Here is a 23,595-nt window from a genome sequence, read left to right as displayed (position 1 = left end):
CTCTTCCTCCTAGGATGGGAATTGGGATCATTACCATCCATTTCCTCAATCTCCCCCCCTTCAGTCTCACCATCATACATTGAATCCTCACCATGGTCAAAATCCCCACTTGTGGCTGAGATGTTGGAGGCTATTTTAGTCTCCACCTCAGACTCGCAGATTCCATTGGTGACACCTTCTCCACCTGCACTACATCAGAGATGCCTAGGTTGGACAAGGTAGGAATATTATTAGGGTTGGCTTTGCCAACAAAGGGGTCAGCAGTTTTGATCTCAAAGAAAGAAGAGTTTGCATCAGAGATGATATTAGTCACTAAAGAGATAAGTGTTGTATCATCAAGGGGTTGGGTGGGGAGGGGAATTCCCTCTTCCCCATAGGGATCCAAAGTCACATGGTTTTCAACTGAATTTGTGGTCAATGGTGGAGTTTCAAACAGAATGTCAAATTTATTAGAGACCTTAATAGACTCTGGATCACTAGGGGGGTAGAACTCCCAACCCCACCGAACTCATTTGTGGCATGATCTAAGCCCTCAAATTCAAGAGTAATGGATTTAACCAAAGAGTTCTTTTTATTTTTACCAACAAATTTAATCTCAGGTGGAGTATCAAAACCATTGTCATCCATGGGCGTCGAGGTAGAATCCTTACACTAGCAAATAAGTATTGAATTGCCACCACTATTTCTTATAGTTTTCCTAATCTTCTCTAGGGCCAATCGTTGTGCATTCTTCTTTCTATTCTTATTAGATTTATGTACAACAAGCTTAAAGCCATCTTTTTGAGGCTCCTTAAGTTGGGAAATGGCTTCAGAGACCACAGAGTGTAGAAGGGGGTTGGTGTTGAATGCTCCAAACTTCACATTATTGTCAAGCATGAGAAGCTATTTTGGAGGCTCAGACATAGCCTTATTAACCGCATCCCTCAAAGAATCAAGTTTGGCAATCAACGACTAGGAATTTGTAGGCTTAGTCACTGATTGGAGGGTCTTTGTTGCTCCAGTCTAGAGCCACATTATCATCATTAGGGTTTTTTAAAACCCCTCCTAGATGAGAGAATAGGGAAATTTCTTCTAATATGCCCTTCTCTTCTACATAGGAAGCACACATTAATCATGCCTAGGGTTTCAATAAGTCAGGAGATGGGCTCATCATCGAGTTTAATATTAATGAATCTAGGTATATCACGACCAGGATTAATAGAAACCAAAACTCTGGCATCCAAGTGAGGACAAAGTTGGGGGAATTATCCATCCTTATGACCCTGACAATAGGTTCAACAATCTATGGTATAAACTTCCACAAGATGGGTGGAATATTCTTAATTTGAATCAACCTAGGGCATGATAATGCCAAAATTTCTTCACTAATTGCATCATGAGTCCACTATAGGGCTCAAAAAGTGCATTTACCTATGACCCAATACTATTTTTTGATAATCTCTAGCTGATATTTGTGATCTTTGAAAAAATAATAAACAAGCCTTTTTGTATCATACAACATAATGAAATATGAAAACTGAGTTTTTTATTCCACACATTTTTAAACCAACCATCTAAAAAATATTGAGAAGGGCATTTATCAACATCCACTGCCTCAAAAAAAGATTGCAATATCTTTTAACTTATTTTTTCCATGTTTATGGATTTCGTCATTAATTCATTAGGCATGATAGACAAAGTCGGGAAGGGAGGGCTAGGGCATTTATCTCTTCTTCTGCCACTACCATCGCTCTCTGACTCAAAAGAGCTTACCAGAATAAATTTGGCTTCATCAGGGATATGGATGGTTGATTAAATCACAGCCTCCTTAAAGGACTTAGCATTAACAGTCTCATCTTCAACCCATGAGGCATCCAACCACTCAGCCATAATTGTCGACCCGTCTAAAGCATCTCCCATTAGAGTAGTGCATATACAATAAGGCACAAGATGTGCAAGATCCCAAGTATACAATGCATATGAGCACTTTATCTCAGTGTGTTTGCATAAAAAAAATGCTACAATGATCAGAAGAGACAAAGGACGAGAAATAAGATAGAACAACCAAAGACAAAACATCCTACTCAAAGAAAGAGATCCCAGGACCTGAAACATCCAAGATGTTCACCATAGTGCTGAAAAGCAAAAAACTAAATAAAATATACTTGGAGCAGAATCTAGAAAAAAAAACTCATATGAATGGAAAGAACATAGAACAAGCTTTCAAATGATATAAAGTTTTCAAAAAATAGAGTTCAGATGCTCAAGTTATGTTTCCCAAAGTGCAAAAAAGAACCTATGGCTTTGACAGCAAAAAATGCCATCAAAAAAGAAAAACCAGAAGTTTAAATCTCTAGATCTAGATAGAGCTCAAAAAAATCTTTCCAACAATATAAGGTTTTTGACAAAGCGCCTCTGTATGACCAAGTTACGGCCAACAGAAGAAAAAAAACCTCTTGTAGGGCATAAAGAGGGTAAAAAAAAAAAATTTGACGAAAATTTTCTGATGCATTTGTAGATACAACCGTACGGATTTCTATGCCTCAAAAAATATGTCAATAAAAATTCATGCCCTAGATGCCTCCCCGAATACACAGATCTGAGAAACAAGGCCCAAAATCTCTCATGAAGAGAACAGGGGCATGCAAATCTGGAGCTCTGATACCATATTGGAGCTGAGGAAATATCAACTCTACAACTCCCAAAGATCACCTGCATGTAAACCTATCATAGAAAGAGAGAAGCAAAAAAGCTATGGAGGCCAAAATTCAAAGATCCAGAAAAGAGGAGTCATATTGATTGTGCAACAAGAATACAATTCAATAATTATAGTTATGAAAATACAAAGAGAGAATCCTTATAAAAGGATACTAGAAACCCTAAAGGAGAAAACCCTAAGGATATAAAAGATTTGTAAGTTTAGCTTAAGCATAGAGTATAATAGACTAATAATTATATAAATAATTATTAGCTAATAAAGGATTATTCTAACAGAAAATATCTCTTGATTTTATTTCTTTTATTAGGATATTGTAACATTTTTAAGTTTTTAAAATCATCAAAAAAAAATATTGAAAGAGAAAGATTTTATTGAATTATAATTTTTCTTTTTCTTTTAGGAGTTAATTTTTCATTAAATTTAAAACTTATTTTAATTATTTATGTTTTTATAATAATTAAAAATTATTATAATTAATTTAATCTATAATTATTTGTCTTAGTCATAGGCAATACTATTGCATTCAGTGAAGTTGCTTTATTCAATTAGTTTGCACCATTCAAAACTGATTATTATTATTTCTTAAAAGAAAAACTTGGTTTTTGGAAAGTTAATATTTATTTATTTACATTTAAGATATTGTCAAAATTATTTATCTACACTATGATTGGTTAAAAAAAATCGGTGTTATAGGAGCACATTTTTAGGGATGATAGATGTTTTAGGTTTTTTGGGGTTTCTTTGTATTTTAAAAACTGAAATATCTATTTTAAAAAGGTTTTCTCATTTTTTATCATTTATGATAATGTAAATAAAAAAAAATTCTAAATAAACATATAAATTATAATAATTATTTTTAATCTCAAAATATTGATAATAAAACCAATTATAAGGATTTCATTTAGTTTAAATGAAATTAAATGAAAAATTAAATACAAATATTTCTATTAAAAAAATAAACCTAATTATTATATGTATTCTTTATATTTTAATTTTATATTATTTTTTAAATCATTCTATTTTTTAATACTTTCTAAAAATCATAAATTTTTTAATCATTTAAATAAATACAAAATAATTTAATTACTTTTAGTCATAAATTTAAATATTTTATATTAAGTTATTTAAAAAATATCTATTTTCACTTTTATAGTTATATTATCTTCTATCTTCTATCAACGTTTATGGGCCTATATCAATGTTGGGTAAACAGCATCTCTGGTTCTCACTATCTCATGTGCTGCAAGGATTGGATGGACATAAAATCTTACTAGGCAGTGACTTTAATGCCTCATTAGGAATTGCGGATAAAATGGGTGGGGTTGATCCTTCTCCAAAGGTCACGCAAGATTTTAGAAGTTTTTTGGATGGTAATGAACTACTTGATTGTGTACCTGGTAATGGCAGAATTTCATGGTCAAACAGGAGGAAAGGATTGCAGTTTGTTGGGGCCAGATTAGATAGATTTTTGGTCAACTCTCTTGGTTGGTAGAACATGGGGCTGTCAGTCTTCTATATTGTCTATCACAGGATCAAACCACTTTGCGGTGCCAGTGGAAATTCAATTAGACCCCACAACTTTCAGGCCTAGACCATATTTCAAAATAGAAAAGATGTGGTTCGGGGATCCTACTTTTTTATCATTGTTACAATTATGGTGGTCACAATCCCCTTTTCATGCAAAATCTTGGATGTTTCAACTATCCAAAAAGTTGACATTCCTAAAAGGACAGATTAGAGATTGGAACAAATTTTCTTTTGGGAACATTTTCAAGTAGAAATCAGAAATACAGATTCAATTGGATGAGATTGGAGAATATATTTTACTTCATGGGATCACACCTAACATCTATAATAAACAAAAGGACATGACCTCACAATTAGAAGAAGTGTTGTTCTAAGAAGAGATATATTGGCGACAAAGGTCTAGGGAATTGTGGCTCCATGAGGGAGATAGGAATACCACTTTCTTCCACACATCCACCAAAGTTAAAAGACATAAAAATTCTATTTTTCAAATTAAGGATGCTAATGGGAATCTCCTCACAAAGGCTAATGATATTCAGATGGAAGTAGTAAGTTTCTTTAGTAATCTCCTCTCAGCACCAGCAGATCAAGATCCACTGCAACAGCCAGATATTATAAACTATATTCCTAGCATTGTTTCAACTCAGGACAATCAGGATCTCATGGCTCTTTTCTCATTAAATGAGATAAGGTCTGCAATTTTTGCAATGGATCCAGACAAATCCCTAGGGCCGGATGGTTTTAGACCATTTTTTCTTTCAAAAGTGCTAGCATTTTATGGGTCCTGACGTACTCAGAGCGGTGGAAGAATCTAGGATTCATTCGAGTATGTTCAAACAATTTAACAATGTGGTTATCACTCTCATCCCAAAGTGCCAACATCCTTCCTCTTTTTTGGACTTTAGACCGATTTCCATTTGTAACATTATCTACAAGATTTTCACAAAATCCATGTCAATTCGTCTGGGTAAAACTATTCCAAAAATTATTTTAGAATAGCGGGGTGGTTTTGTTCCAGGCAAAGAAACAGTTGAAGGGGCGTTGGTCGCGCGTGAAGTGTTACACTCAATTAAAAAAGAAGGCTTATCGGCTATGATTCTTAAACTTGATATCATGAAGGCCTATGACAGGGTAAACTAGAGATTTCTGGGTCTTGTACTCAATAAGATGGGGTTCCATAGGAAGTGGATTAAATGGATCATGTCATGCATTTCAAGGGCTAAATTTTCTATGATGATCAATGGTACTCCTTGTGGTTATTTGCCTTCTTCACAAGGGATCAAACAAGGGTCATCATATTAGTAGAGGGCCTCAGTAGGCTAATTGATCTCAAAAGGAGGTTGGGTTTATGGGAGGGTATTTGCTTAAGGCAGTCACAACTAGCAATTTCTCATACACTTTTTGCTGGCGACTCCCTTCTTTTTGGGAAAGGTTGTATTAAAGAGGCTAGAGTTATTCAAGAAACTCTAGTGGAATACTGTGAAGCCTCGGGTCATAAACTTAACACTGTTAAATCTAAGATTTTCTTCTTTAATATGGATGTGAAATCTTACAGGGTCATTCGGGGTATATTTGGTTTCACGATGGCCCAAGTCCCATGTAAATATCTAGGCATTCCTTTCTTTCAAGGTAACAATAAACCAATCTTCTAGGAGGGTGTTTTGTCATCTATCAAAGATAGAATAGCCTCTTGGAAAGTGAGGTGGCTATCATTTGTAGGTAGAATACTCTTGGTTAAACCAGTCCTTAGCTCTATCCCTAACTACATCATGATGGTTCTTTTAGACCCTAAGGGAGTGATGAAGAATATTACAAAATGTCTCAAATATTTCATATGGAAGGACAACATGGATGATAAGAAGAAGGTCCCACTTGTCTCATGGCATAACCTTTGTAAACCCAAAGAGAGGGGGGGCCTGGGTTTTCATAGAATCTTGGAAAGGAACCTCAGCGTAGGAGCCAAGTTGTCTTGGAAACTTTATGAATCCCTAAACAACCTATGGGCTAAATTATTAGGATTAAGTACCTTGACTCAAAGGATACCGAGAGAATTTTTACAATCCGCAATCCCCCCTCTAGTTTTGTGATGAGGAACTTCATTGTTAGAGCAAATCGGTCATCCTCCCTCATCTTTTGTGGGTCATCAATTCGGGTGATAAGGCATTATTTTGGTCTGATTCCTGGAATGGTCTTCCTCAGCTCTTTAATAATGTCAACCTTCAAAGTGCTAGGGAAGTTTTGGAGCAGCATTGGGGACAGAAAGTATCAAATTATTTTATTTTGGATGGAAATGTAGCCAAATAAAAAGATTGTTTGACGCTTCCTATTCCTATCTCAGAACAGGTGGAGTTAAGCAATATTTTTAAGAAAAGGTATGTTTCTTTTAATGGTCTTAGGGACAAATTAATCTGGTTCAAGAGAAAAAGTGGTAAATATTCAGTTAAGGAAGGACATAGATCTTTGGTTTCAAATGGTAGCCCCATGAGTCCTTTGTTCCAATTTGCATGGTACAATGCAGTTTTACCAAAAGTGGGCACCTTCCTTTGGCTGGCAATTCAAGATAGAATCTTAGCCATTAGTAGGCTCAAAAATCTTGGCATTGCAGATTCTTTCCCCTATTTTCTATGTTCAAAGGTTATTGAGGATACCAATCATTTGATGGCGGGCTGCGATTTTGCCCAAGACATCTGGAGAGGGATTCTAGGTAAACTGAACTGGCATGGGTCAATTCCATGTGAATTAAAGATGATACTCCTTCAATGGCCCAATCTTCATCAAGATTCCTTTTTCTCAGCCATTTGGAGAGTCATTCTAGCTGCAATTGCGTGGTGTGTCTAGTGGGAACGCAACAAAAGGATTTTCAGAAAAGAGTATAACTCTATAGATCATGTGTGTCTTCTACTTGAAAAATATGTGTCTGAAATGGTTAATTCTTATGTCTCCAGAGTTAAAACTTTATTATCCACTTTTTCTTCTTTTGATAATCTTATCCTCAATAACTAGAAATATATTTCCATTCCTTTCAAAGGGGTGTTCATTGGCAAGACACCCAAGTCTCAGGTCAGAAAGGATGTAAAGTGGTTTCCCTCGGACCAAGATTATGTTAAGCTCAACTTCAACGGGGCATCGAAGTGAAATCCTAGTAGATCGGGAGCTGTATTTGTACCAAGATAGGCAAATTTGAGCATTATTGAAGTAGCCTATTATAGATTACCAGATGGAACAAATAACCTTGCTGAGGCTAGGGCTCTCCTATGTGGAGTTAAGATGGTAGCCCGATTAGGAATTTTTAACATCCACATTGAAGGGGATTCACAGTTAATAACATCTTCCCTTATCTCCAAAAAAGTGGTAAATTGGGATCTACAATATGTTTTGCAGGAAGTTTGGAAGATGCTACCACGATTTAAATTTTTTAAAATTTCTCACTGCTTTTGTGAGGCCAATAGATTAGCAGATTGGCTGGCGAATAAGGGGGTTGAGGTGGAGTTGGTGATTGGAGTAAGGAACACATATGTGTCAATCATCATGAAGTTCATGATTTCCTAAGAAATGGAGTCCTTTCCTGCCAGCACACTGATCCAGGTGGCATACAAAAGGGAATTTATAGAAAATGACAAGAGTCTAAGTTCTAAAGTTGAATACAAAGGCCCAATAGGTTGGCTATCTTCTATATACTTTTTTTGGGTCCTCCTGTTGTTATCTCTGCATAAAGAGCACAGAGAGAAAGGTTCCCTATTATTTTTCTATTTTACTGTGAGTATGGGATGCGCAATAGTTGTGCATGAAGGTGCAGGGGTTGGTCATCACCTACCCATGGATCATCAGTAGGAGGCTAGAGATGCACTCTTATATTGCCTCCAATTGGGTGTGACTTCTCTCAAGGCCTCTGTTACTACCATTGATCTCATTGAACTTGGTGTAAGGGAGCTTGAGAACAACCAAGTTTTCAATTCAGGTTGTGGCTCAGCATTATCTACAAAAGGTACAGTCGAAATGGAAGCAAGCATAATGGATAGTTCCAGAAACAAGTGTGGAGTAGCTTTTGGCCTTTCTACTATTAAAAATCCCATCTCCCTTGCCAGGCTTGTGATGGAAAAGTCTCCACATGCCTACATTGCTTTCTCTGGAGCTGAAGAGTTTGCAAGAGAGTAGGGTGTTGAAATTGTGGATACAAACTACTTCATTACTGTAGAAAACAAAGAGCGATAGAAATAGGTAAAGGAGATGAAAAACATATAGTTTTGACTACCGTCTCTAGTCCTAGAAAAAGTTTTTGGGAGTGGTGTTACATATGAAAATGGGGCCCAAACATCTTGCAAAAGTGGATGATTTCCTCTTGTGTACGTTAGGGTTTCTTGGGTAGGGCCATTAGCAGGTTTAATTCAAAGAGCACAATGGTTGAGAAAGGCAAGAGCCAAAGAGAAGAGGTCGTGACTAGGGAGTACACCATTAATTGACACAAGTGTCTTCATGGCTATACTTTTAAGCAAATGGCTCCAAAGGTCATTAAGGAAATCAAGAAGTTTGCCTAGAAGGCTATGGGAACAACTGATGTGAGAGTTGATGTGAATTTGAAGAAGGTCATGTGAAGTAGGGGTATTAGGAGCGTACCAAGGAGTGTTAGGGTTCAAATCTCCAAGAAGTGTAATCCTAAAGAGGATGCCAAGGAGGAGTTCTACTCACCTGTCATTGTAGCACAGGTGCCTCCAGAGAGGCTGACGGGTTTGGGGACAAAAGTTATTGATGAGGAGGACTGATCTTTGTATAACATGAGATATTATAATGTTTTGGGAAAGTTTGTTTCTACAGTTCCATAGGAGTATTAATGTCTTGGAATATTGAGTTTTGTAGGATTTTTTTCTCTTAGATGATTTTTTTGGAGCTTAACTAGCTCTTGCTATATATTATATCGATTTGAATGGCTTATTTATTGAAAAAAAAAAAAGTGGATGTTTTCCTAACTCAGAAATGAATGGGGTACCTATCAATCTTTATCAGGAAAAAACTGTTGGATGTGTTGCAGTGGTTCTTGAGGGACGTTGTGCATCAGCTACTTCTATTGGAGGCCTGATAAACAAAAGGTCAGGTAGATTTGGTGACTCTCCAATCATTGGTGCAGGTACATATGCCAATGAAATATGTGTTGTTTCAGCCACAGGTGAAGGTGAAGCCATAATAAGAGCAACAATTGCAAGAGATGTGGCAACCCTTATGGAATACAAGGGTTTATCCTTTTAGGACTTTGTTGATTATGTAATCAATAAGCGATTTAAAGATGGTAAAGGTGGACTGATTTCCGTATCAAGCAATGGAGAAGCTATTACAGGCTTTAATTGGTGCAGGAGCACCTAGGACTTAGGTTAGTAGTTTTCTCAATCTTGGCTTGTACTGACACTAGCCAAGTTAGTTAGTGAATAAGGACTCCAAGAGGGCCCAAGAGTTAGTGTTTTGATTCAATGTAGGCCTAGGATGAGTTCAATCTTATTAGGTTTGCATTTTTGTGTAAATAGTGGGTTTGAGTAGGTAAATGACCTTCTTGATGGTAAAAAGTGTCAAAAATTGTTATAGGCATTAGGGAGGGTTAAATTAGTCTTAAACATGTTTGAAAATTCATGTGTGATGACTTGGAATAGGTCTTATAGGTTGAGAAGACCAAAAAGTGAAAAAGTGCAAAGTTGCAAAAAGCTATCATGACAACTTTTGAAAGTTGTCATGACAAATTTTGTCCTATATTGGTTAGTGATGGAGTTAGGGATTGTCCAAAATCCTTAGATGACTCCACATATGGGAAAATCTATAAGTACCCTCTCTTGCATAGTTACCAAGGTTGGAGTTTTGTGTTTGTAAGATCAACAATCTGAAACTAATCATTTTCGGACTGTTTATCATCATTTTGGCTTGTTTTACTTATTTTGTGAATACAAATGGATTGAATCCATTGATCTAGAAATGGATTGAGTTTCTTTAGTGTGTTATAGTCTTGTTGGCTCCATTTCAATCTTGGTAGATAGTTTACATTAGTGTTTTCTTGTTTTGGTTTACAAACAACCAGTTTTGGCTTGTATATAGCAGTTTTATGCAAAATGGTTGCCCCATGAATTCCACATGTACTACCATCATGGCTTGTTGGGACATGAAGGGAAACCACCTTTATAGTGTACATATGTAGGGACAAGTGCTTGAGATGAGTTTCAATATGACTGTCACCTTGTTCTAGGTGAGTCAAGGAGCAACCCAGCTAGAGGAAACAAGGTGAAAATGATGTACAAACTACAGGGGTGGATGCCAAATCACCATCTAAGATTTTGGAGGGGTCCATGAAGTTGGGACAGTGTTACCAATTCTAGGAGAATCCTTGACAAATTCATTTGATTCCCAGATACCAACTTGATCAGTCACTGCCGCCTAGAAGGCTTAGACACCCTTCAAAACCCTCATTTTGGGGTTAGCATATTGTACGGTGGAGTAAGGAACCAAAACCACGAAAATCACTTAAGTTTAGATGATTCATTGAAGAAAAACCAAACTTTCTAGGGGGTCTTTTGGATCATTTTCCTCCAAGCCCTAGAAACCGGATTTTGGAGGCCTAATTGGGGCTATTTCCTTGTAGCCCTTTTCTAGGCAAAATATTGAAATTGGTAAGAAAGCCAATGGTTGCAAACCTCAAATGGACCCTAAATGCATTTGAAACATATTAGAAGACACCTCCACACCTCTGCATCAACTCATGATAGTAGGAGGTCAATTTGACAAATAGAAGCCAAGACAACCATAAAGAGCACATGGGAAGCATTGTAAATTGGTAGGGTTTTTGGCTAAAACACTTGAAGCAAACACCTTGGAATGGTCAAGAATCAAGCCCTAGAAGATACTGTGAAGGACTTGGAGGTCTAGAGAGAAACTAGGCTTGGTGAGTTGGTGGAATTGAGCAACACCAACTAGGTGAAGTGTTGAGCAAACTAGGTGAACCCCATCAAATTGGTATCAGAGCCTATAAGATTTGGGCTAGGTGAGTAGATGTCCTCAGTGTTGGCATTATACACTCTAGTGAGAATTGAAGGTGTTTTCATTGAAGGAAACTTATTGGCAACCTTCAGGCAACCACCTGGCATTCATCTGGTACAGACACCGACACCGACAGACACCTTACTGGTAGTGACAACAATGTATACCGGCATCCTAACCGATAAGAATAAAGCTTTGTTTATTGTATTTAATTGTAATAGACTCATATATGTATGAGATCTTGTAAATCACTTTGAGAGGATGGAGTAAGATAAGGAATGAGCAAATAACGAGGAAGATATATGTGAATGTATAAGGTAGATTCTGTATAAGGTTTATGGTTATAGTGCGAGATTAAACTGGTACTAAAATTGGCAGAGCAGATGCTAAATTGAAGCAATACATTGTATTGGATTTTCATAATCCATTTTGTAAGTTAGTGAGACTTCCATTTTGTAGATTGAGCAATGAGCTCTAAGCAGTTGGCCTTCCTGCATGTGCAGGCCCCTCTTGTAAGTAATATCCATGCATTGGCCAGTGAGTGAATATTGTGGGTCACAAATCCCACCAAGGTTTTTCCCACACTAGGTTTCCTCATTAAACATCTTGTGTTATGGTGTGTTTTCTATGTTGTCTTTACTATTCCTATTTATTGCATTAATTCTTGTTTACCGATACACTATTTTGGAATGCAAAATACTTAATAAGGTTAAATATTCTGACAACTGGTTAGATACTAATTCACCCCCCACTCTCAGTATCTTTGGGACTATCATTAATCCTAACAATTGGTATTAGAGCCTGGTCCTCTATTTTCAAAAGCCTAACAACTTGAGGAAGATTCTTACACTAGTATAGATGGAGAACTTAAGAAATCAATTGGAAGGAGCTCTTGCAGATTATGATAAAGAGAAAGTGAAGAATATGAAACTCGAAGATGATCTAAGGATTGCACAAGAATTCATTCAAGGACTTCAGCAGAACTACACTATTGCCTGGAATAAAAGAAAAGAACTTCATGAGAAGATGTAGAAAGATGATGATGAAAAGGAAACTCTTAGTGAGCTTGTGAACAAGTTGAGGCAAGAAAACAGTAACATGAAGAATGAGATACAAGATATGACTATGAGGTTTTGTAAAGACACTGAAGATAGAAAGAAGAATGAAGATGACTTGACTAGGAGACTCAATGATGCTGGAAATGAAAATCTAAGACTCAGTCATGAAAATGATATGTTAAAGATAGATTTGATTCACATGCAACATGATATATCTGAGCTTGTGAGACAAAAGGGAGTTTTGGAAAATGAATTGGCTACTGCAAATCAACATAAAGAGAAATTCAAGAAAAGTTCAGAAGAACTTGATGAGATGCTGAAAACTCAGAAATCTAATGGAGATACTAATGGACTTGGATTTGAAGTTGGTGAAAGTTCTAGTATTGCAAACAATCATGATCATAGTAAAACGGTAAGACAACCTAATGCTTATAAATTCAATGGGAAATGTTTTAACTGTAAGAAGTATGGTCATAGAGAAAATCAGTGTAGATTTAGAAACAATCAAAACATTAATACACCCACTGGTCAATGTTCCAAATGCAACAAAGTTGGTCATAATTTTGTAAATTGCATAATGAATGTAAGATGTTATGTTTGTGGAAGATTTGGGCACTTATCTAATCAATGTAAAACACAAACCGGCATAGGATATGAAAAGGCTATTCAGAAGAATAATGTGAATTGTTATGCTTGTAACAAGATTGGACATATTGCAAAATTTTGTAGAAGCAAGACTTCACCGACAAATAATAAAGGACCTAGTTTGAAAGGCAAAGAGAAGGTTGATGAGGTAAAGCAAGAATTTTCAAAATAGTGGATTAGAAAGAGAGATCAAAATGTTGATGAGACTATTCCTTAAATGGTAGAACAGAGTATTACTCCTCAGGCAGGAGATTCTTCATCCAACTAAGAAGTAACCCTTGGGGGTATTGTAGCAAGTTGAATATCATGCAGTGTACCCTCGGTTGATGGTGTGAAGGTGAATCTCTTCACTACCAGAAGATGTGTTAAGTTTCACTTAACCGGCGAGCATTTATTGCAATTTTTTGAGGAAAAGACATTATATAACATTGATTTTCCCTCTTTTGGTAGTAAGAATTGTCCTTAGCAAAGTTCATGGGGAATTCTTTTGGCTATATTCTATTTGCAAAATCACTAAGGAAGCAGTTAGGGCAGTGACTGTTTTACCCTCCACCGGTAACAGGCTAGATAAGACTAAGAAGTTTCCTAATAACATAGTGATGACATTAACAGGAGAAACCTATGATAGTAGATCCCTGAGAGTAAATCATGTTAAGGATGAGAATGTCAGATTCATAAGCATGATCCTAGGTTATAAAACCACACATGCAAACTGACCGAACTTGGTTTCCAATCTATGTATCAAAAGTGCATATGATATGGTGAACAATGATGCAAAGATAAATGTATGTGAGTGGTTAAAGGATGAATTGATAGATAATCTGAAAAAGATAAAAGGAGATAGGAAAGGAACATTTCATTTTGGCAATCTTTTGGTATGTCTAATGTTATATCTCACAAAAGAGGTTCCCGCTATTGGTAAGAAAGACTTTGGTTATGATATACTGGTAGGAAAACAATTGTTAGAAATATTCATCGGCATGGGAACTTACAAAGATAACAACATAATAGAGTACTTCAAAGCCTTTAAAGAAAAAATGAAAACAAGAGAGAGATTACCACAAAGTATTGTAGACAAATATGACAAGGAAATATGTTTTGTAATAAAAAAGGATGAAATATGGATGGAGGTAGTTCTTCCTAGAACTATATGGGTAAATGAAAGTGCAGAAGAAACAACAGACAAGTGGGACATTTTCTTTGTTGATAAAGAAAAATAGGAAGAGCTGAACAGACCTAAAAAAACTTTCAAGGTTTATCAGAAGGACAGAGATAAAGGAAAAGGTAAATTTGGTGGATTACCAAACATAAAAGTGACTGACAACCTACCACCACATTTAGTTACTCCATCAATATAGACTAATAGCATACCAGCTACTGAGAATGTGGATACACCACATGAGGATACTAACCCTGAGTCAGAAATTTTGTTTACCATGAACATTGATACTCAGGAAGTGAACATAGTAGTGGACAAGGATAGCACTAAGGTGAAAAATAATACTGCTAACACTGAAAACATTGAGCAATTGGCTGAAAATATTGAGGTTGGAATACAAGTAGAGAAAATAGTACATATAGAGAAACCTTTGGATAGTGAAACAAATACTAGTAATATAGATGCTGGCATGGAGAAACCGACAGAGTAAAAAATACTAGCAGATGAGCAGACAGTTGAGCACTCTGAGAAACCCACTGAGAAACCTTTAGAGATGGAAAAACTCACTGAGGGTGAGGTACATGTTGAGAAACTGGGAGATACACAAGTACACATTGAGGTAGTGAAACCGGTAATCATAGAGAAGTCCAAACCATTGCTAGTGGAAATACAAACTCTGACTGATCCACCGATGGTTGAGACAAGCAATTGATTACTAGTACTGCAAGCACTGAGATAGTAAAGGTAGTTGGCCAAACATTTGGTACTTCACTAAGCGAATTTAGACCTACAAATGTGATTGAAGTACTTTTGGACTCAATAAAGAAGATAATAGATTGTAATGCATTGGCCTATAAGGCAATTGATGAAACAATTCCTATTCTTAAGTTGATTGCACCCAAATGCAATTTAGATCAAGTAAAGGATTCTTTAGGTCAGTTAGAGACATTGTCTAAATATATTACTAGCAATATACTGATAGTTGATCAAATAAATGAGGAAACATTCAAAGAGAAAATGGAGAAGGAAAAAGAAAAATTCTTTGAGGAAACAATAAACAAGTGCACGAAACACATCAATACACTTTTACCGACACTAAATAAAACAATTTTGGAGTATAAGGAACTATACAAAGATACTTGCAAGACAAATATGTTGACATTTGACATTGATAAGGAAATTAGCAAAGTTCAAAAGGAGATAGATGATATAGCTGATAATATCACTGGTTCATCTGAACCTATATCAGTTATTGAGAAAGAAATTGCTAGATTTGAAGAAAAATTGGAGAAGTTAGAAAAAGAGAAGGAAATGATTAAAGGAAAAGCTAGAGAGATTAAGTGAAAACTCAATCCTAAGTTAGATAACCTTATCTCTCTAAGGCATTAATTCAAGGTCAAAAGTCATTGGAGGAGCATATGCATCATCTCACCGGTACAATTCAGAGAATTGAGGCAGCTATGAAGGATAGTAATAGGTTTATTCAGAGTTTAAACTTGGTTTTAGCAGACATATTTTAGATTGTAACTAATCGGTTACAGGCTTCAGCTGAAATTCTGCACTCATTTGACAATTGACAACCTTTGTCATTGATGTCAAATGGGGAGTAGTAGACAGAGAAAAATGACTTCATTTAGGGATCATCTACTCAAGGGGAGCACACATTTTTGGTACAATTTTGGACTTCACTTTTTGAACAGGTTTTTTGGATTTTTCTCATGAGTGTTGCCATTAATGCCAAAGGGGGAGATTGTTGGCATTATACACTCTAGTGAGAACTGAAGGTGTTGTCATTGATGGCAACTTACCGGCAACCTTCAAGCAACCACCTGATATTCATTTGGTACAGACACCGACAGGCACCGACACTAGCAGTGACAACAATGTATATTGACATCCCAGACGACAAGAATAAAGCTTTGTTTATTGTATTTAATTGTAAATATCTTTTTGTAAAGTCGACATGACATATTGTAATAGACTCATATATGTATGAGATCTTGTAAATCACTTTGAGAGGATGGAGTAAGATAAGGAATGAGTGAATAAAGAGGAAGATATATGCGAATGTATAAGGCAGATTTTGTATAAGGTTTATGGTTATAGTGCGAGCTTAAACTAGTACTGAACCTGGCATAACAAATGTTGAATTGAAGCAGAACATTGTATTGGATTTTCATAATCCATTTTGTAAGTCAGTGAGACTTCCATTTTGTAGATTGAGCAGTGAGCTCTAGGTAGTTGGCCTTCCTGCATGTGCAGGCCCCTCTTGTAAGTAATATCCATTCATTGGCCAGTGAGTGAATATTGTAAGTCACAAATCCCATCGAGGTTTTTCCCACACTAGGTTTCCTCGTTAAACATCTTGTGTTATGGTGTGTTTTTTATGTTGTCTTTACTATTCCTATTTACTCCATTAATTCTTGTTTATCGATACACTATTTTGGAATGCAAAATACTTAATAAGGTTAAATATTCTGACAACCAGTTAGATACTGATTCACCCCCCCCACCTCTCAGTATCTTTGGGACTATCATTAATCCTAACACTCAGTGGAATCTATAGGAGATAACAGTATGGTGACCAATGCAGAGTTGGCAAAGAAAGTGGATGATCAGGAGGAAGAGAATAGACTCTTGAAGGAGAAGTTGATTGAATTGGAGAGTAAGCTTGGTGAGGTTGAAACCAAGGCAGATGAAGTATTGGTAAAGGTTGAAGGAATAGAAGGGAAGGGTAAAGAAGTGTCAGAGTTAGAAAACAAAGTGCATGAACCTGATCCTGTGATGGAAAAAGAACCTTTCCTAAAGGCATTGAAGGCCTTAAGTGGTAGATCACTAGAAGGATTACCATTATTCACTGGTAAGATGGAGGCAGAAGTGGTCCTAGAGTGGATAGATGGCATGGAGAACCATTTTGAATGTGAAGGCATAACTGAAGCCCAGAGAGTCAAGGTAGCCAAGTCAAGGATGAGAGGATATGCTCTCACATGGTGGAAATTTGTGCAAGATGAAAGGAATAAATTGGGAAAAGCACCCATCTCTTCTTGGAAAGGGATGTCATTCAAAATCAAATAAGTCTATCTCCCTAATGACTATGAAGTGCAAATTCATAGGAAAAGACAAAACTTAAGACAAAAAGACCTTGATGTTAGTAGCTATACAGAGGAGTTCCAAAAACTTAGCCTTAGATCCCATGTGATGGAAGAAGAGAGTCTCAAGGTTGCTAGGTACCTAAATGGTCTATGGTGGAACATCCAAGAAGAAATCAGTTTAATGAGCCCAAAGACAGTCCATCAAACCTATCAACTTGCCCTTAAGGTGGAAGAGAAATTGAAAAGAAAGCATGACTCAAGAAGCAATAGGGGCAAAGGTAAAGGAAAAGACAATAGAGGCCATAGGGGAGGCTTTGGAGGAAGAAGTTTTGAACAAAGAACACAAGGAGAGTCTAAAGTCACTGAGCAGCAAGATAGTGGCACTAATAAAGGAGGATTCTATAGAGGAAGGGAATCAAACAACAGTTTTAGAGGAAGATCTAGTGGACAAGGTAGAGGTTCCTCATACTTTGCAACAATGAAGTGTTACCATTGTAACCGACTTGGTCATCCAGTATATAGGTGTCGAGAGAAGGGGTCATCATCACAAGGTAGTGATAGGAAAGTGAACTATCTTCAAGAAGAGTCTTCAAGTAGCAAGACTTCAAAGGTTGCCTTAGAATCAAAGGTAGGTGACAACTTGATGATAAGGAGAACTTAGATCAAAGAACCGGTTAGAGAAGAGCCAAGCCAAAGAAGGTCCTTATTTAGAATCAAATGCAAGATTATGGACAAAGTGTGCAAAGTGATCATTGATTCAGGGTCTACAGACAACATTGTGTTAGAAGAGGCAGTGAGTAAGCTCAAATTGCAAAGGATACCTCACAACAACCCTTATAGAGTCACTTGGTTGAACAAAGGCCAACATGTCCTAGTTAATGAGCAAGCATGGGTGGATTTTACCATCGGGAGGTATAAGGACAAGGTGTTATGTGATTTCCTACCCATGGATGCATGCCATCTTCTATTAGGAAGACCATGGCAATTTGATAGACAAGCTATCCATGATGGAGACAAGAATGCATACTCATTCAAGAAAGATGGAGTCACATTCAAGATTCAGTCTATCCTTGAGGAAAGAGAAAAGAGGGCAGCAGGTCCTAATGTTCTTTTGGTGAGTGAAAAATAGTTCTTGAAGACACTTGAGGAAGGTGAAGGTATAGGGTTTGCACTAGTAATGAAGCCCAAAGAGGAAGACAAGAAAGAGAAGCCATATTTTCCAATAGAGGTGCAAGATTTGTTGAAGAAATTCAAAGGCATAGTAAGTGATGCATAGCCAGCCACCTTACCTCCTAAAAGAACCATAAGCCATCAAATAGACTTCATTCCCAGAGCATCCTTACCCATTAAGGCAGCTTATAAAATGACTCCCCAACAAAATGTTGAAATTGCCAAGCAAATCCAAGAGCTCTTAGACCATGGCCTAATTAGGAAAAGCATTAGCCCTTGTGTTGTACCTACCGTGTTAGCACCAAAGAAAGGTGGTACTTGGAGATTGTGTATAGATTCTAGAGCCATAAATAGGATCACCATCAGATATAGGTTCCCTATTCCTAGAATACAAGACCTAATGGATTGTTTAGGGGAAGCCAAGTACTTTACCAAGATTGACCTTAAAAGTGGATATCACCAAATTAGGATTAAGGAGGGTGATGAATGGAAAACAGCATTTAAGACTACTAATGGTCTTTATGAGTGGCTTGTAATGCCATTTGGTTTATCCAATGCTCCAAGAACCTTCATCAAACTCATGAATGAGGTGTTGAAGGACTTCATAGGTAGATGTGTGGTGGTATATCTAGTTGATATTCTCATTTTTAGTAAGGATAGGGCAGATCACATTAATCTTTTGCAAGATGTATTACAAAGATTGTATGATGAAAAGCTAACCATGAATTTGGAGAAGTGTGAATTTGTTACGCAGGAGTTGGTTTACCTTGGGTTTGTGTTATCTCAACGAAACCTCAAGATGGATCCCAACAAGGTTGAAGCCATAGTAAATTGGCTTACTCTTAAGTCAGCAACAAAGGTGAGAAGCTTCCATGGACTAGCTCGGTACTACAAGAAGTTCATTAGGCAATTCAGTGCTATATGTGCACCAATGTTAGACACCATTAGAGGTGGAATGAAGGCAAAGTTTCAGTGGAGTGAACAAGCAAACAAAGGTTTTGAAACCTTGAAGGAGAAGATAGCTACTCAACTGGTGCTAGTGTTGCCTAGTTTTGAGAAACTTTTCATAGTAGAATGTGATGCAAGAAATTTTGCAGTAGGTGTTGTCCTAAGCCAAGAAGAAAGACCAATAGCTTTCCATAGTGAGAAGCTAAGTGATTCCAAGGGGAAATACTCCTCTTATTATCTTGAGTTATATGCTTTAGTGCAGGCTTTGAGGAAGTGGAGACACTATCTCCTCCCTTAAGAATTTGTAGTCTATACAGACAACCAAGCATTGAGCTTTCTGAACTCCCAAGACAAACTTATTCATAAACACATGAAATGGGTGGAGTACATGTAGGCCTACACATTCACCATTAAGCACAAGAAAGGGTAGTTAAACTAGGTTGTTGATGCACTAAGTAGAAGACTTTTGACAATCCAAGAAATCCAATTGAGGAGCATAGGTATTGACAATTTTAGAGACTTATACCCAAAGGATGAAGACTTCTCAAATGCCTACAAGGTGTGTAAGGAGTATCAAAATCACTTCCATAGTGAGTATTCTGATTTTACTTTGCAGAATGGACTATTGTTTAAAGGTGGGCAGCTTTGTGTGCCTAGAGGCTCAATGAGAGAAAATCTCATATAAGAGAAGCATAATGGAAACCTTAGTGGACATTTTGGAGTCAATAAGACTCAAGAGTTGGTTTAGAGGTATTACTATTGGCCAAGGATGAATCAAGATGTGAAAAAGTATGTGGAGACTTGCATAGTTTTCTAAAAGGCCAAGGGTACTTCTACAAATGTCGGTTTATACCAACCTCTTCCCATACCAAATAGACCTTGGGAATGCATTAGTATGGAATTTGTAGTAGGTTTTCCAAGGACAAAGCAGGGATATGACAACATTTATGTCATTGTGGATGGATTTAGTAAAATGGCTCACTTTGTGCCTTGCAAGACTACTCATGATGCATGCCAAATAGCTCAATTGTTCTTCAAAGAGGTAGTGAGGATACATGGTTTACCCATGAGCATTGTTTCAGATAGGGACTCAAAGTTCATGAGTCATTTTTGGAAGACACTTTGGCAAAATCTTGGCACCAACCTCTCTTTTGGATTAGCCTACCATCCTCAAATAGATGGGTAGACTGAAGTGGTGAATAGAAGCTTGGGAAACTTATTAAGGTTCCTTACTAAGGAATATGGTCAGACATGGGATCAAGTACTCTCACAAGTTGAATATGCATATAATGACACCATGAATAGGACTACCAGCAAGAGCCCTTTTGAAGTGGTTTATGGCGTGCACCTAAGAGGTATTTTGGAGTTGAGAGACTTAGGTCATGCAACAACAAGAAGTGGATATGTAGAAGACTTTGCTCAATCAATGAAGGAGGTCCAAGAATCAGTCAAGAAAGAATTGATAGAGAACACAAGAAAAATCAAACAAAAAGTTAGTGAAAGAAGGAAGAATCTACAATTTCAAGTGGGAGATCTTGTCATGCTGCACCTAAAAAAATCAAGGCTATAGGAAGGAGTACCTAACAAGTTGCAAATGAGAAGGATAGGTTCATGTACCATTCCAGCTAGGTATGGAGAAAATGCATACAAAGTGGATCTACCTAGTGACATAGGATTGTCACTGGTTTTCAACATAGCAGACTTAGTTGCCTACAAGGGACCAATTCAAGGTTCAGATTGTAGTCACTCAGAGGTTTCAGATGATGTGAATAACCTTCAGTTACCAGCCAAACCAAATCCAAAGGCCAAGAAGGTGTTGAGTGCAAGGATCACCAAGAAGACAAGACATCAAAACCTATTTGGAGCACCTAATCAAATGGCAGGGTATGGATGATGCTAAAGCTACATGGGTGTTGGAGACAAAGTTTAAGAAGATAGGCATTGATCAGAATCTAATTCCCAAGGAGGTGACATGATTTTCTTTTGTTTGGGAGAATGGTGTAGGAGCACCTAGGACTTAGGCTAGTAGTTTTCTCAATTTTGGCTTGTACTGACCCTAGCCAAGTTAGTTAGTGAATAATGACTCTAGGAGGGTCCAAGAGTTAGTGTTTTGAGTCAATGTAGGCCTAGGTTGAGTTCATTCTTCTTAGGTTTGCATTTTTGTGTAAATAGTGGGTTTGAGTAGGTAAATGACCTTCTTGATGGTCAAAAAGTTAAAAATTGGTATAGGCATTAGGGAGGGTTAAATTAGTCTTAGACATGTTTGAAAAGTCATGTGTGATGACTTGGAATAGGTCCTATAGGTTGAGAAGACCAAAAAGTGAAAAAGTGCAAAGTTGTAAAAAGTTGTCATGACAACTTTTATCCTAAATTGGTTAGCGATGGAGTTAGGGATTGTCCAATGCCCTAAGATGAATCCAAATATGGGAAAAGCTATAATTACCCTCTCTTTCATGGTTACCAAGGTTGGATTTTTGTGTTTGTAAGATCAACAATCTGAAACTAATCATTTTCGGATTGTTTATCATCATTTTGGCTTGTTTTACTTATTTTATGAATACAAATGGATTCAATCCATTGATCTAGAAATGGATTGAGTTTCTTTAGTGTGTTATAGTTTTTTTGGTTCCATTTCAAGCTTTTTAGATAGTTTACATTAGTGTTTTCTTGTTTGGTTTACAAACAGCCAGTTTTGGCTTGTATATAGTAGTTTTATGCAAAATGGTTGTCCCATAAATTCCACACGTGCTACCATCACGGCTTGTTGGTACATGAAGGGAAACCACCTGTATAGTGTACATATGTAGGGACAAGTTATGGAGATGATTTTCAATATGACTATCACCTTATTCTAGGTGAGTCTAGGAGCAACCAAGCTAGAGGGAACAAGGTGAAAATGATGTACAAACTATAGGGGTGGATGCCAAATTACCATCTAATCTTTTGGAGGGGTCCATGAAGTTGGAACAAAGTTACCAATGCCAAGAGAAGCCTTGACAAATTCATTTGATGCCCAAACACCAACTTGATCAGTCACTGCCGGCTAGAAGGCCTAGAAACCCTTCAAAACCCTCATTTTGGGGTTAGCATATTGTACGGTGGAGTAAGGAGCCAAAACCACAAAAATAACTTGAGGCTAGATGATTCATTGAAGAAAAACCAAACTTTCTAGGGGGTCTTTTGGATCATTTTCCTCCAAGCCCTAGAAAACTAGATTTTGGAGGCCTAATTGGGGCTCTTTCCTTATAGCCCTTTTCTAGGCAAAATATTAAAATCAGTAAGAAAGCCAATGGTTGCAAACCTCAAATGGACCCTAAATGCATTTGAAACATATTAGAAGACACCTCCACACCTCTGCATCAACTCATGATAGTAGGAGGTCAATTTGACAAATTGAAGCCAAGACAGCCATAAAGAGCACATGGGAAGCATTGTAAATTGGTAGGGTTCCTAGCTAAAACACTTGAAGCAAACACCTTGAAATGGTCAAGAATAAAGCCCTAGAAGAGATTGAGAAGGACTTGGAGGTCTAGAGAGCAACTAGGCCTAGTGAGTTGGTGTAACTGAGCAACAACAACTAGGTGAACCCCATCATTAATACCATGGGTATGTTTAGAGCTTGTGCAATAAAGGCTGGATACTATGAAATAGGCATTTGGGACTAAGATGTTCTACTTTTCCATTTTATTGATTGTATTTTTGTATAATCTTTGTTACAGTTTTGTTTATCATAGGCAAGGAAAGGGGGGTTTTCTTCCCTGCTTCTTTCCCCCTTGAGCCCCTTTGAAGCAGTGTAAAATTTATTTTTTATAAAATATAATGGCTTAGCCATTTTTGCCAAAAAAAAAACAAAAATTATACTATAATTAATATAAAACTATTATGATATTGTAATATTGTAATCAATATTAAATTATTATTAAGATATTATTATACTTTTTATATTTCTATTAATATCTTCACCATATCTTTATATTATTATTATATTAGATTGACTTAATTACGAAGTTAACTATTAATATGATGGAGATAGATAGAATTGATTCATAGTTAAATTGAGAGTGAGTGGTAGCTAAAAGTAGAAAATAAATATTTTATTTTTTTTCGCTTTTGATGCATTTAAGTGTGACACGTCAAATTTAATGCTTCTAGTTTTTATGAGCATGGTAATAATCAATAACAAATTATTATTAAGATATTATTATATTTTTATATTTTTATTAAACTTTTTCATTAAAGCAAAAAACTCTATTAAGACTAGTTGCTATTATTATATTGTCATATCTTTAT

General features: G+C 36.7%; 2 pseudogenes; both read left to right on the top strand.

The window, feature by feature from the left end:
- Positions 1 to 7,987: 7,987 nt before the first annotated feature.
- On the top strand, positions 7,988 to 22,970 carry LOC131857398 (probable isoaspartyl peptidase/L-asparaginase 2; annotated as a pseudogene).
- On the top strand, positions 8,623 to 8,985 carry LOC131856080 (large ribosomal subunit protein eL31-like; annotated as a pseudogene).
- Positions 22,971 to 23,595: the final 625 nt, after the last annotated feature.

This window comes from Cryptomeria japonica, chromosome 1, assembly GCF_030272615.1.
Source record: "Cryptomeria japonica chromosome 1, Sugi_1.0, whole genome shotgun sequence".
Lineage (NCBI taxonomy): Eukaryota > Viridiplantae > Streptophyta > Pinopsida > Cupressales > Cupressaceae > Cryptomeria > Cryptomeria japonica.
Note: the sequence above shows the minus strand (reverse complement) of the source record. Positions and strands in the feature narration are given on the sequence as shown.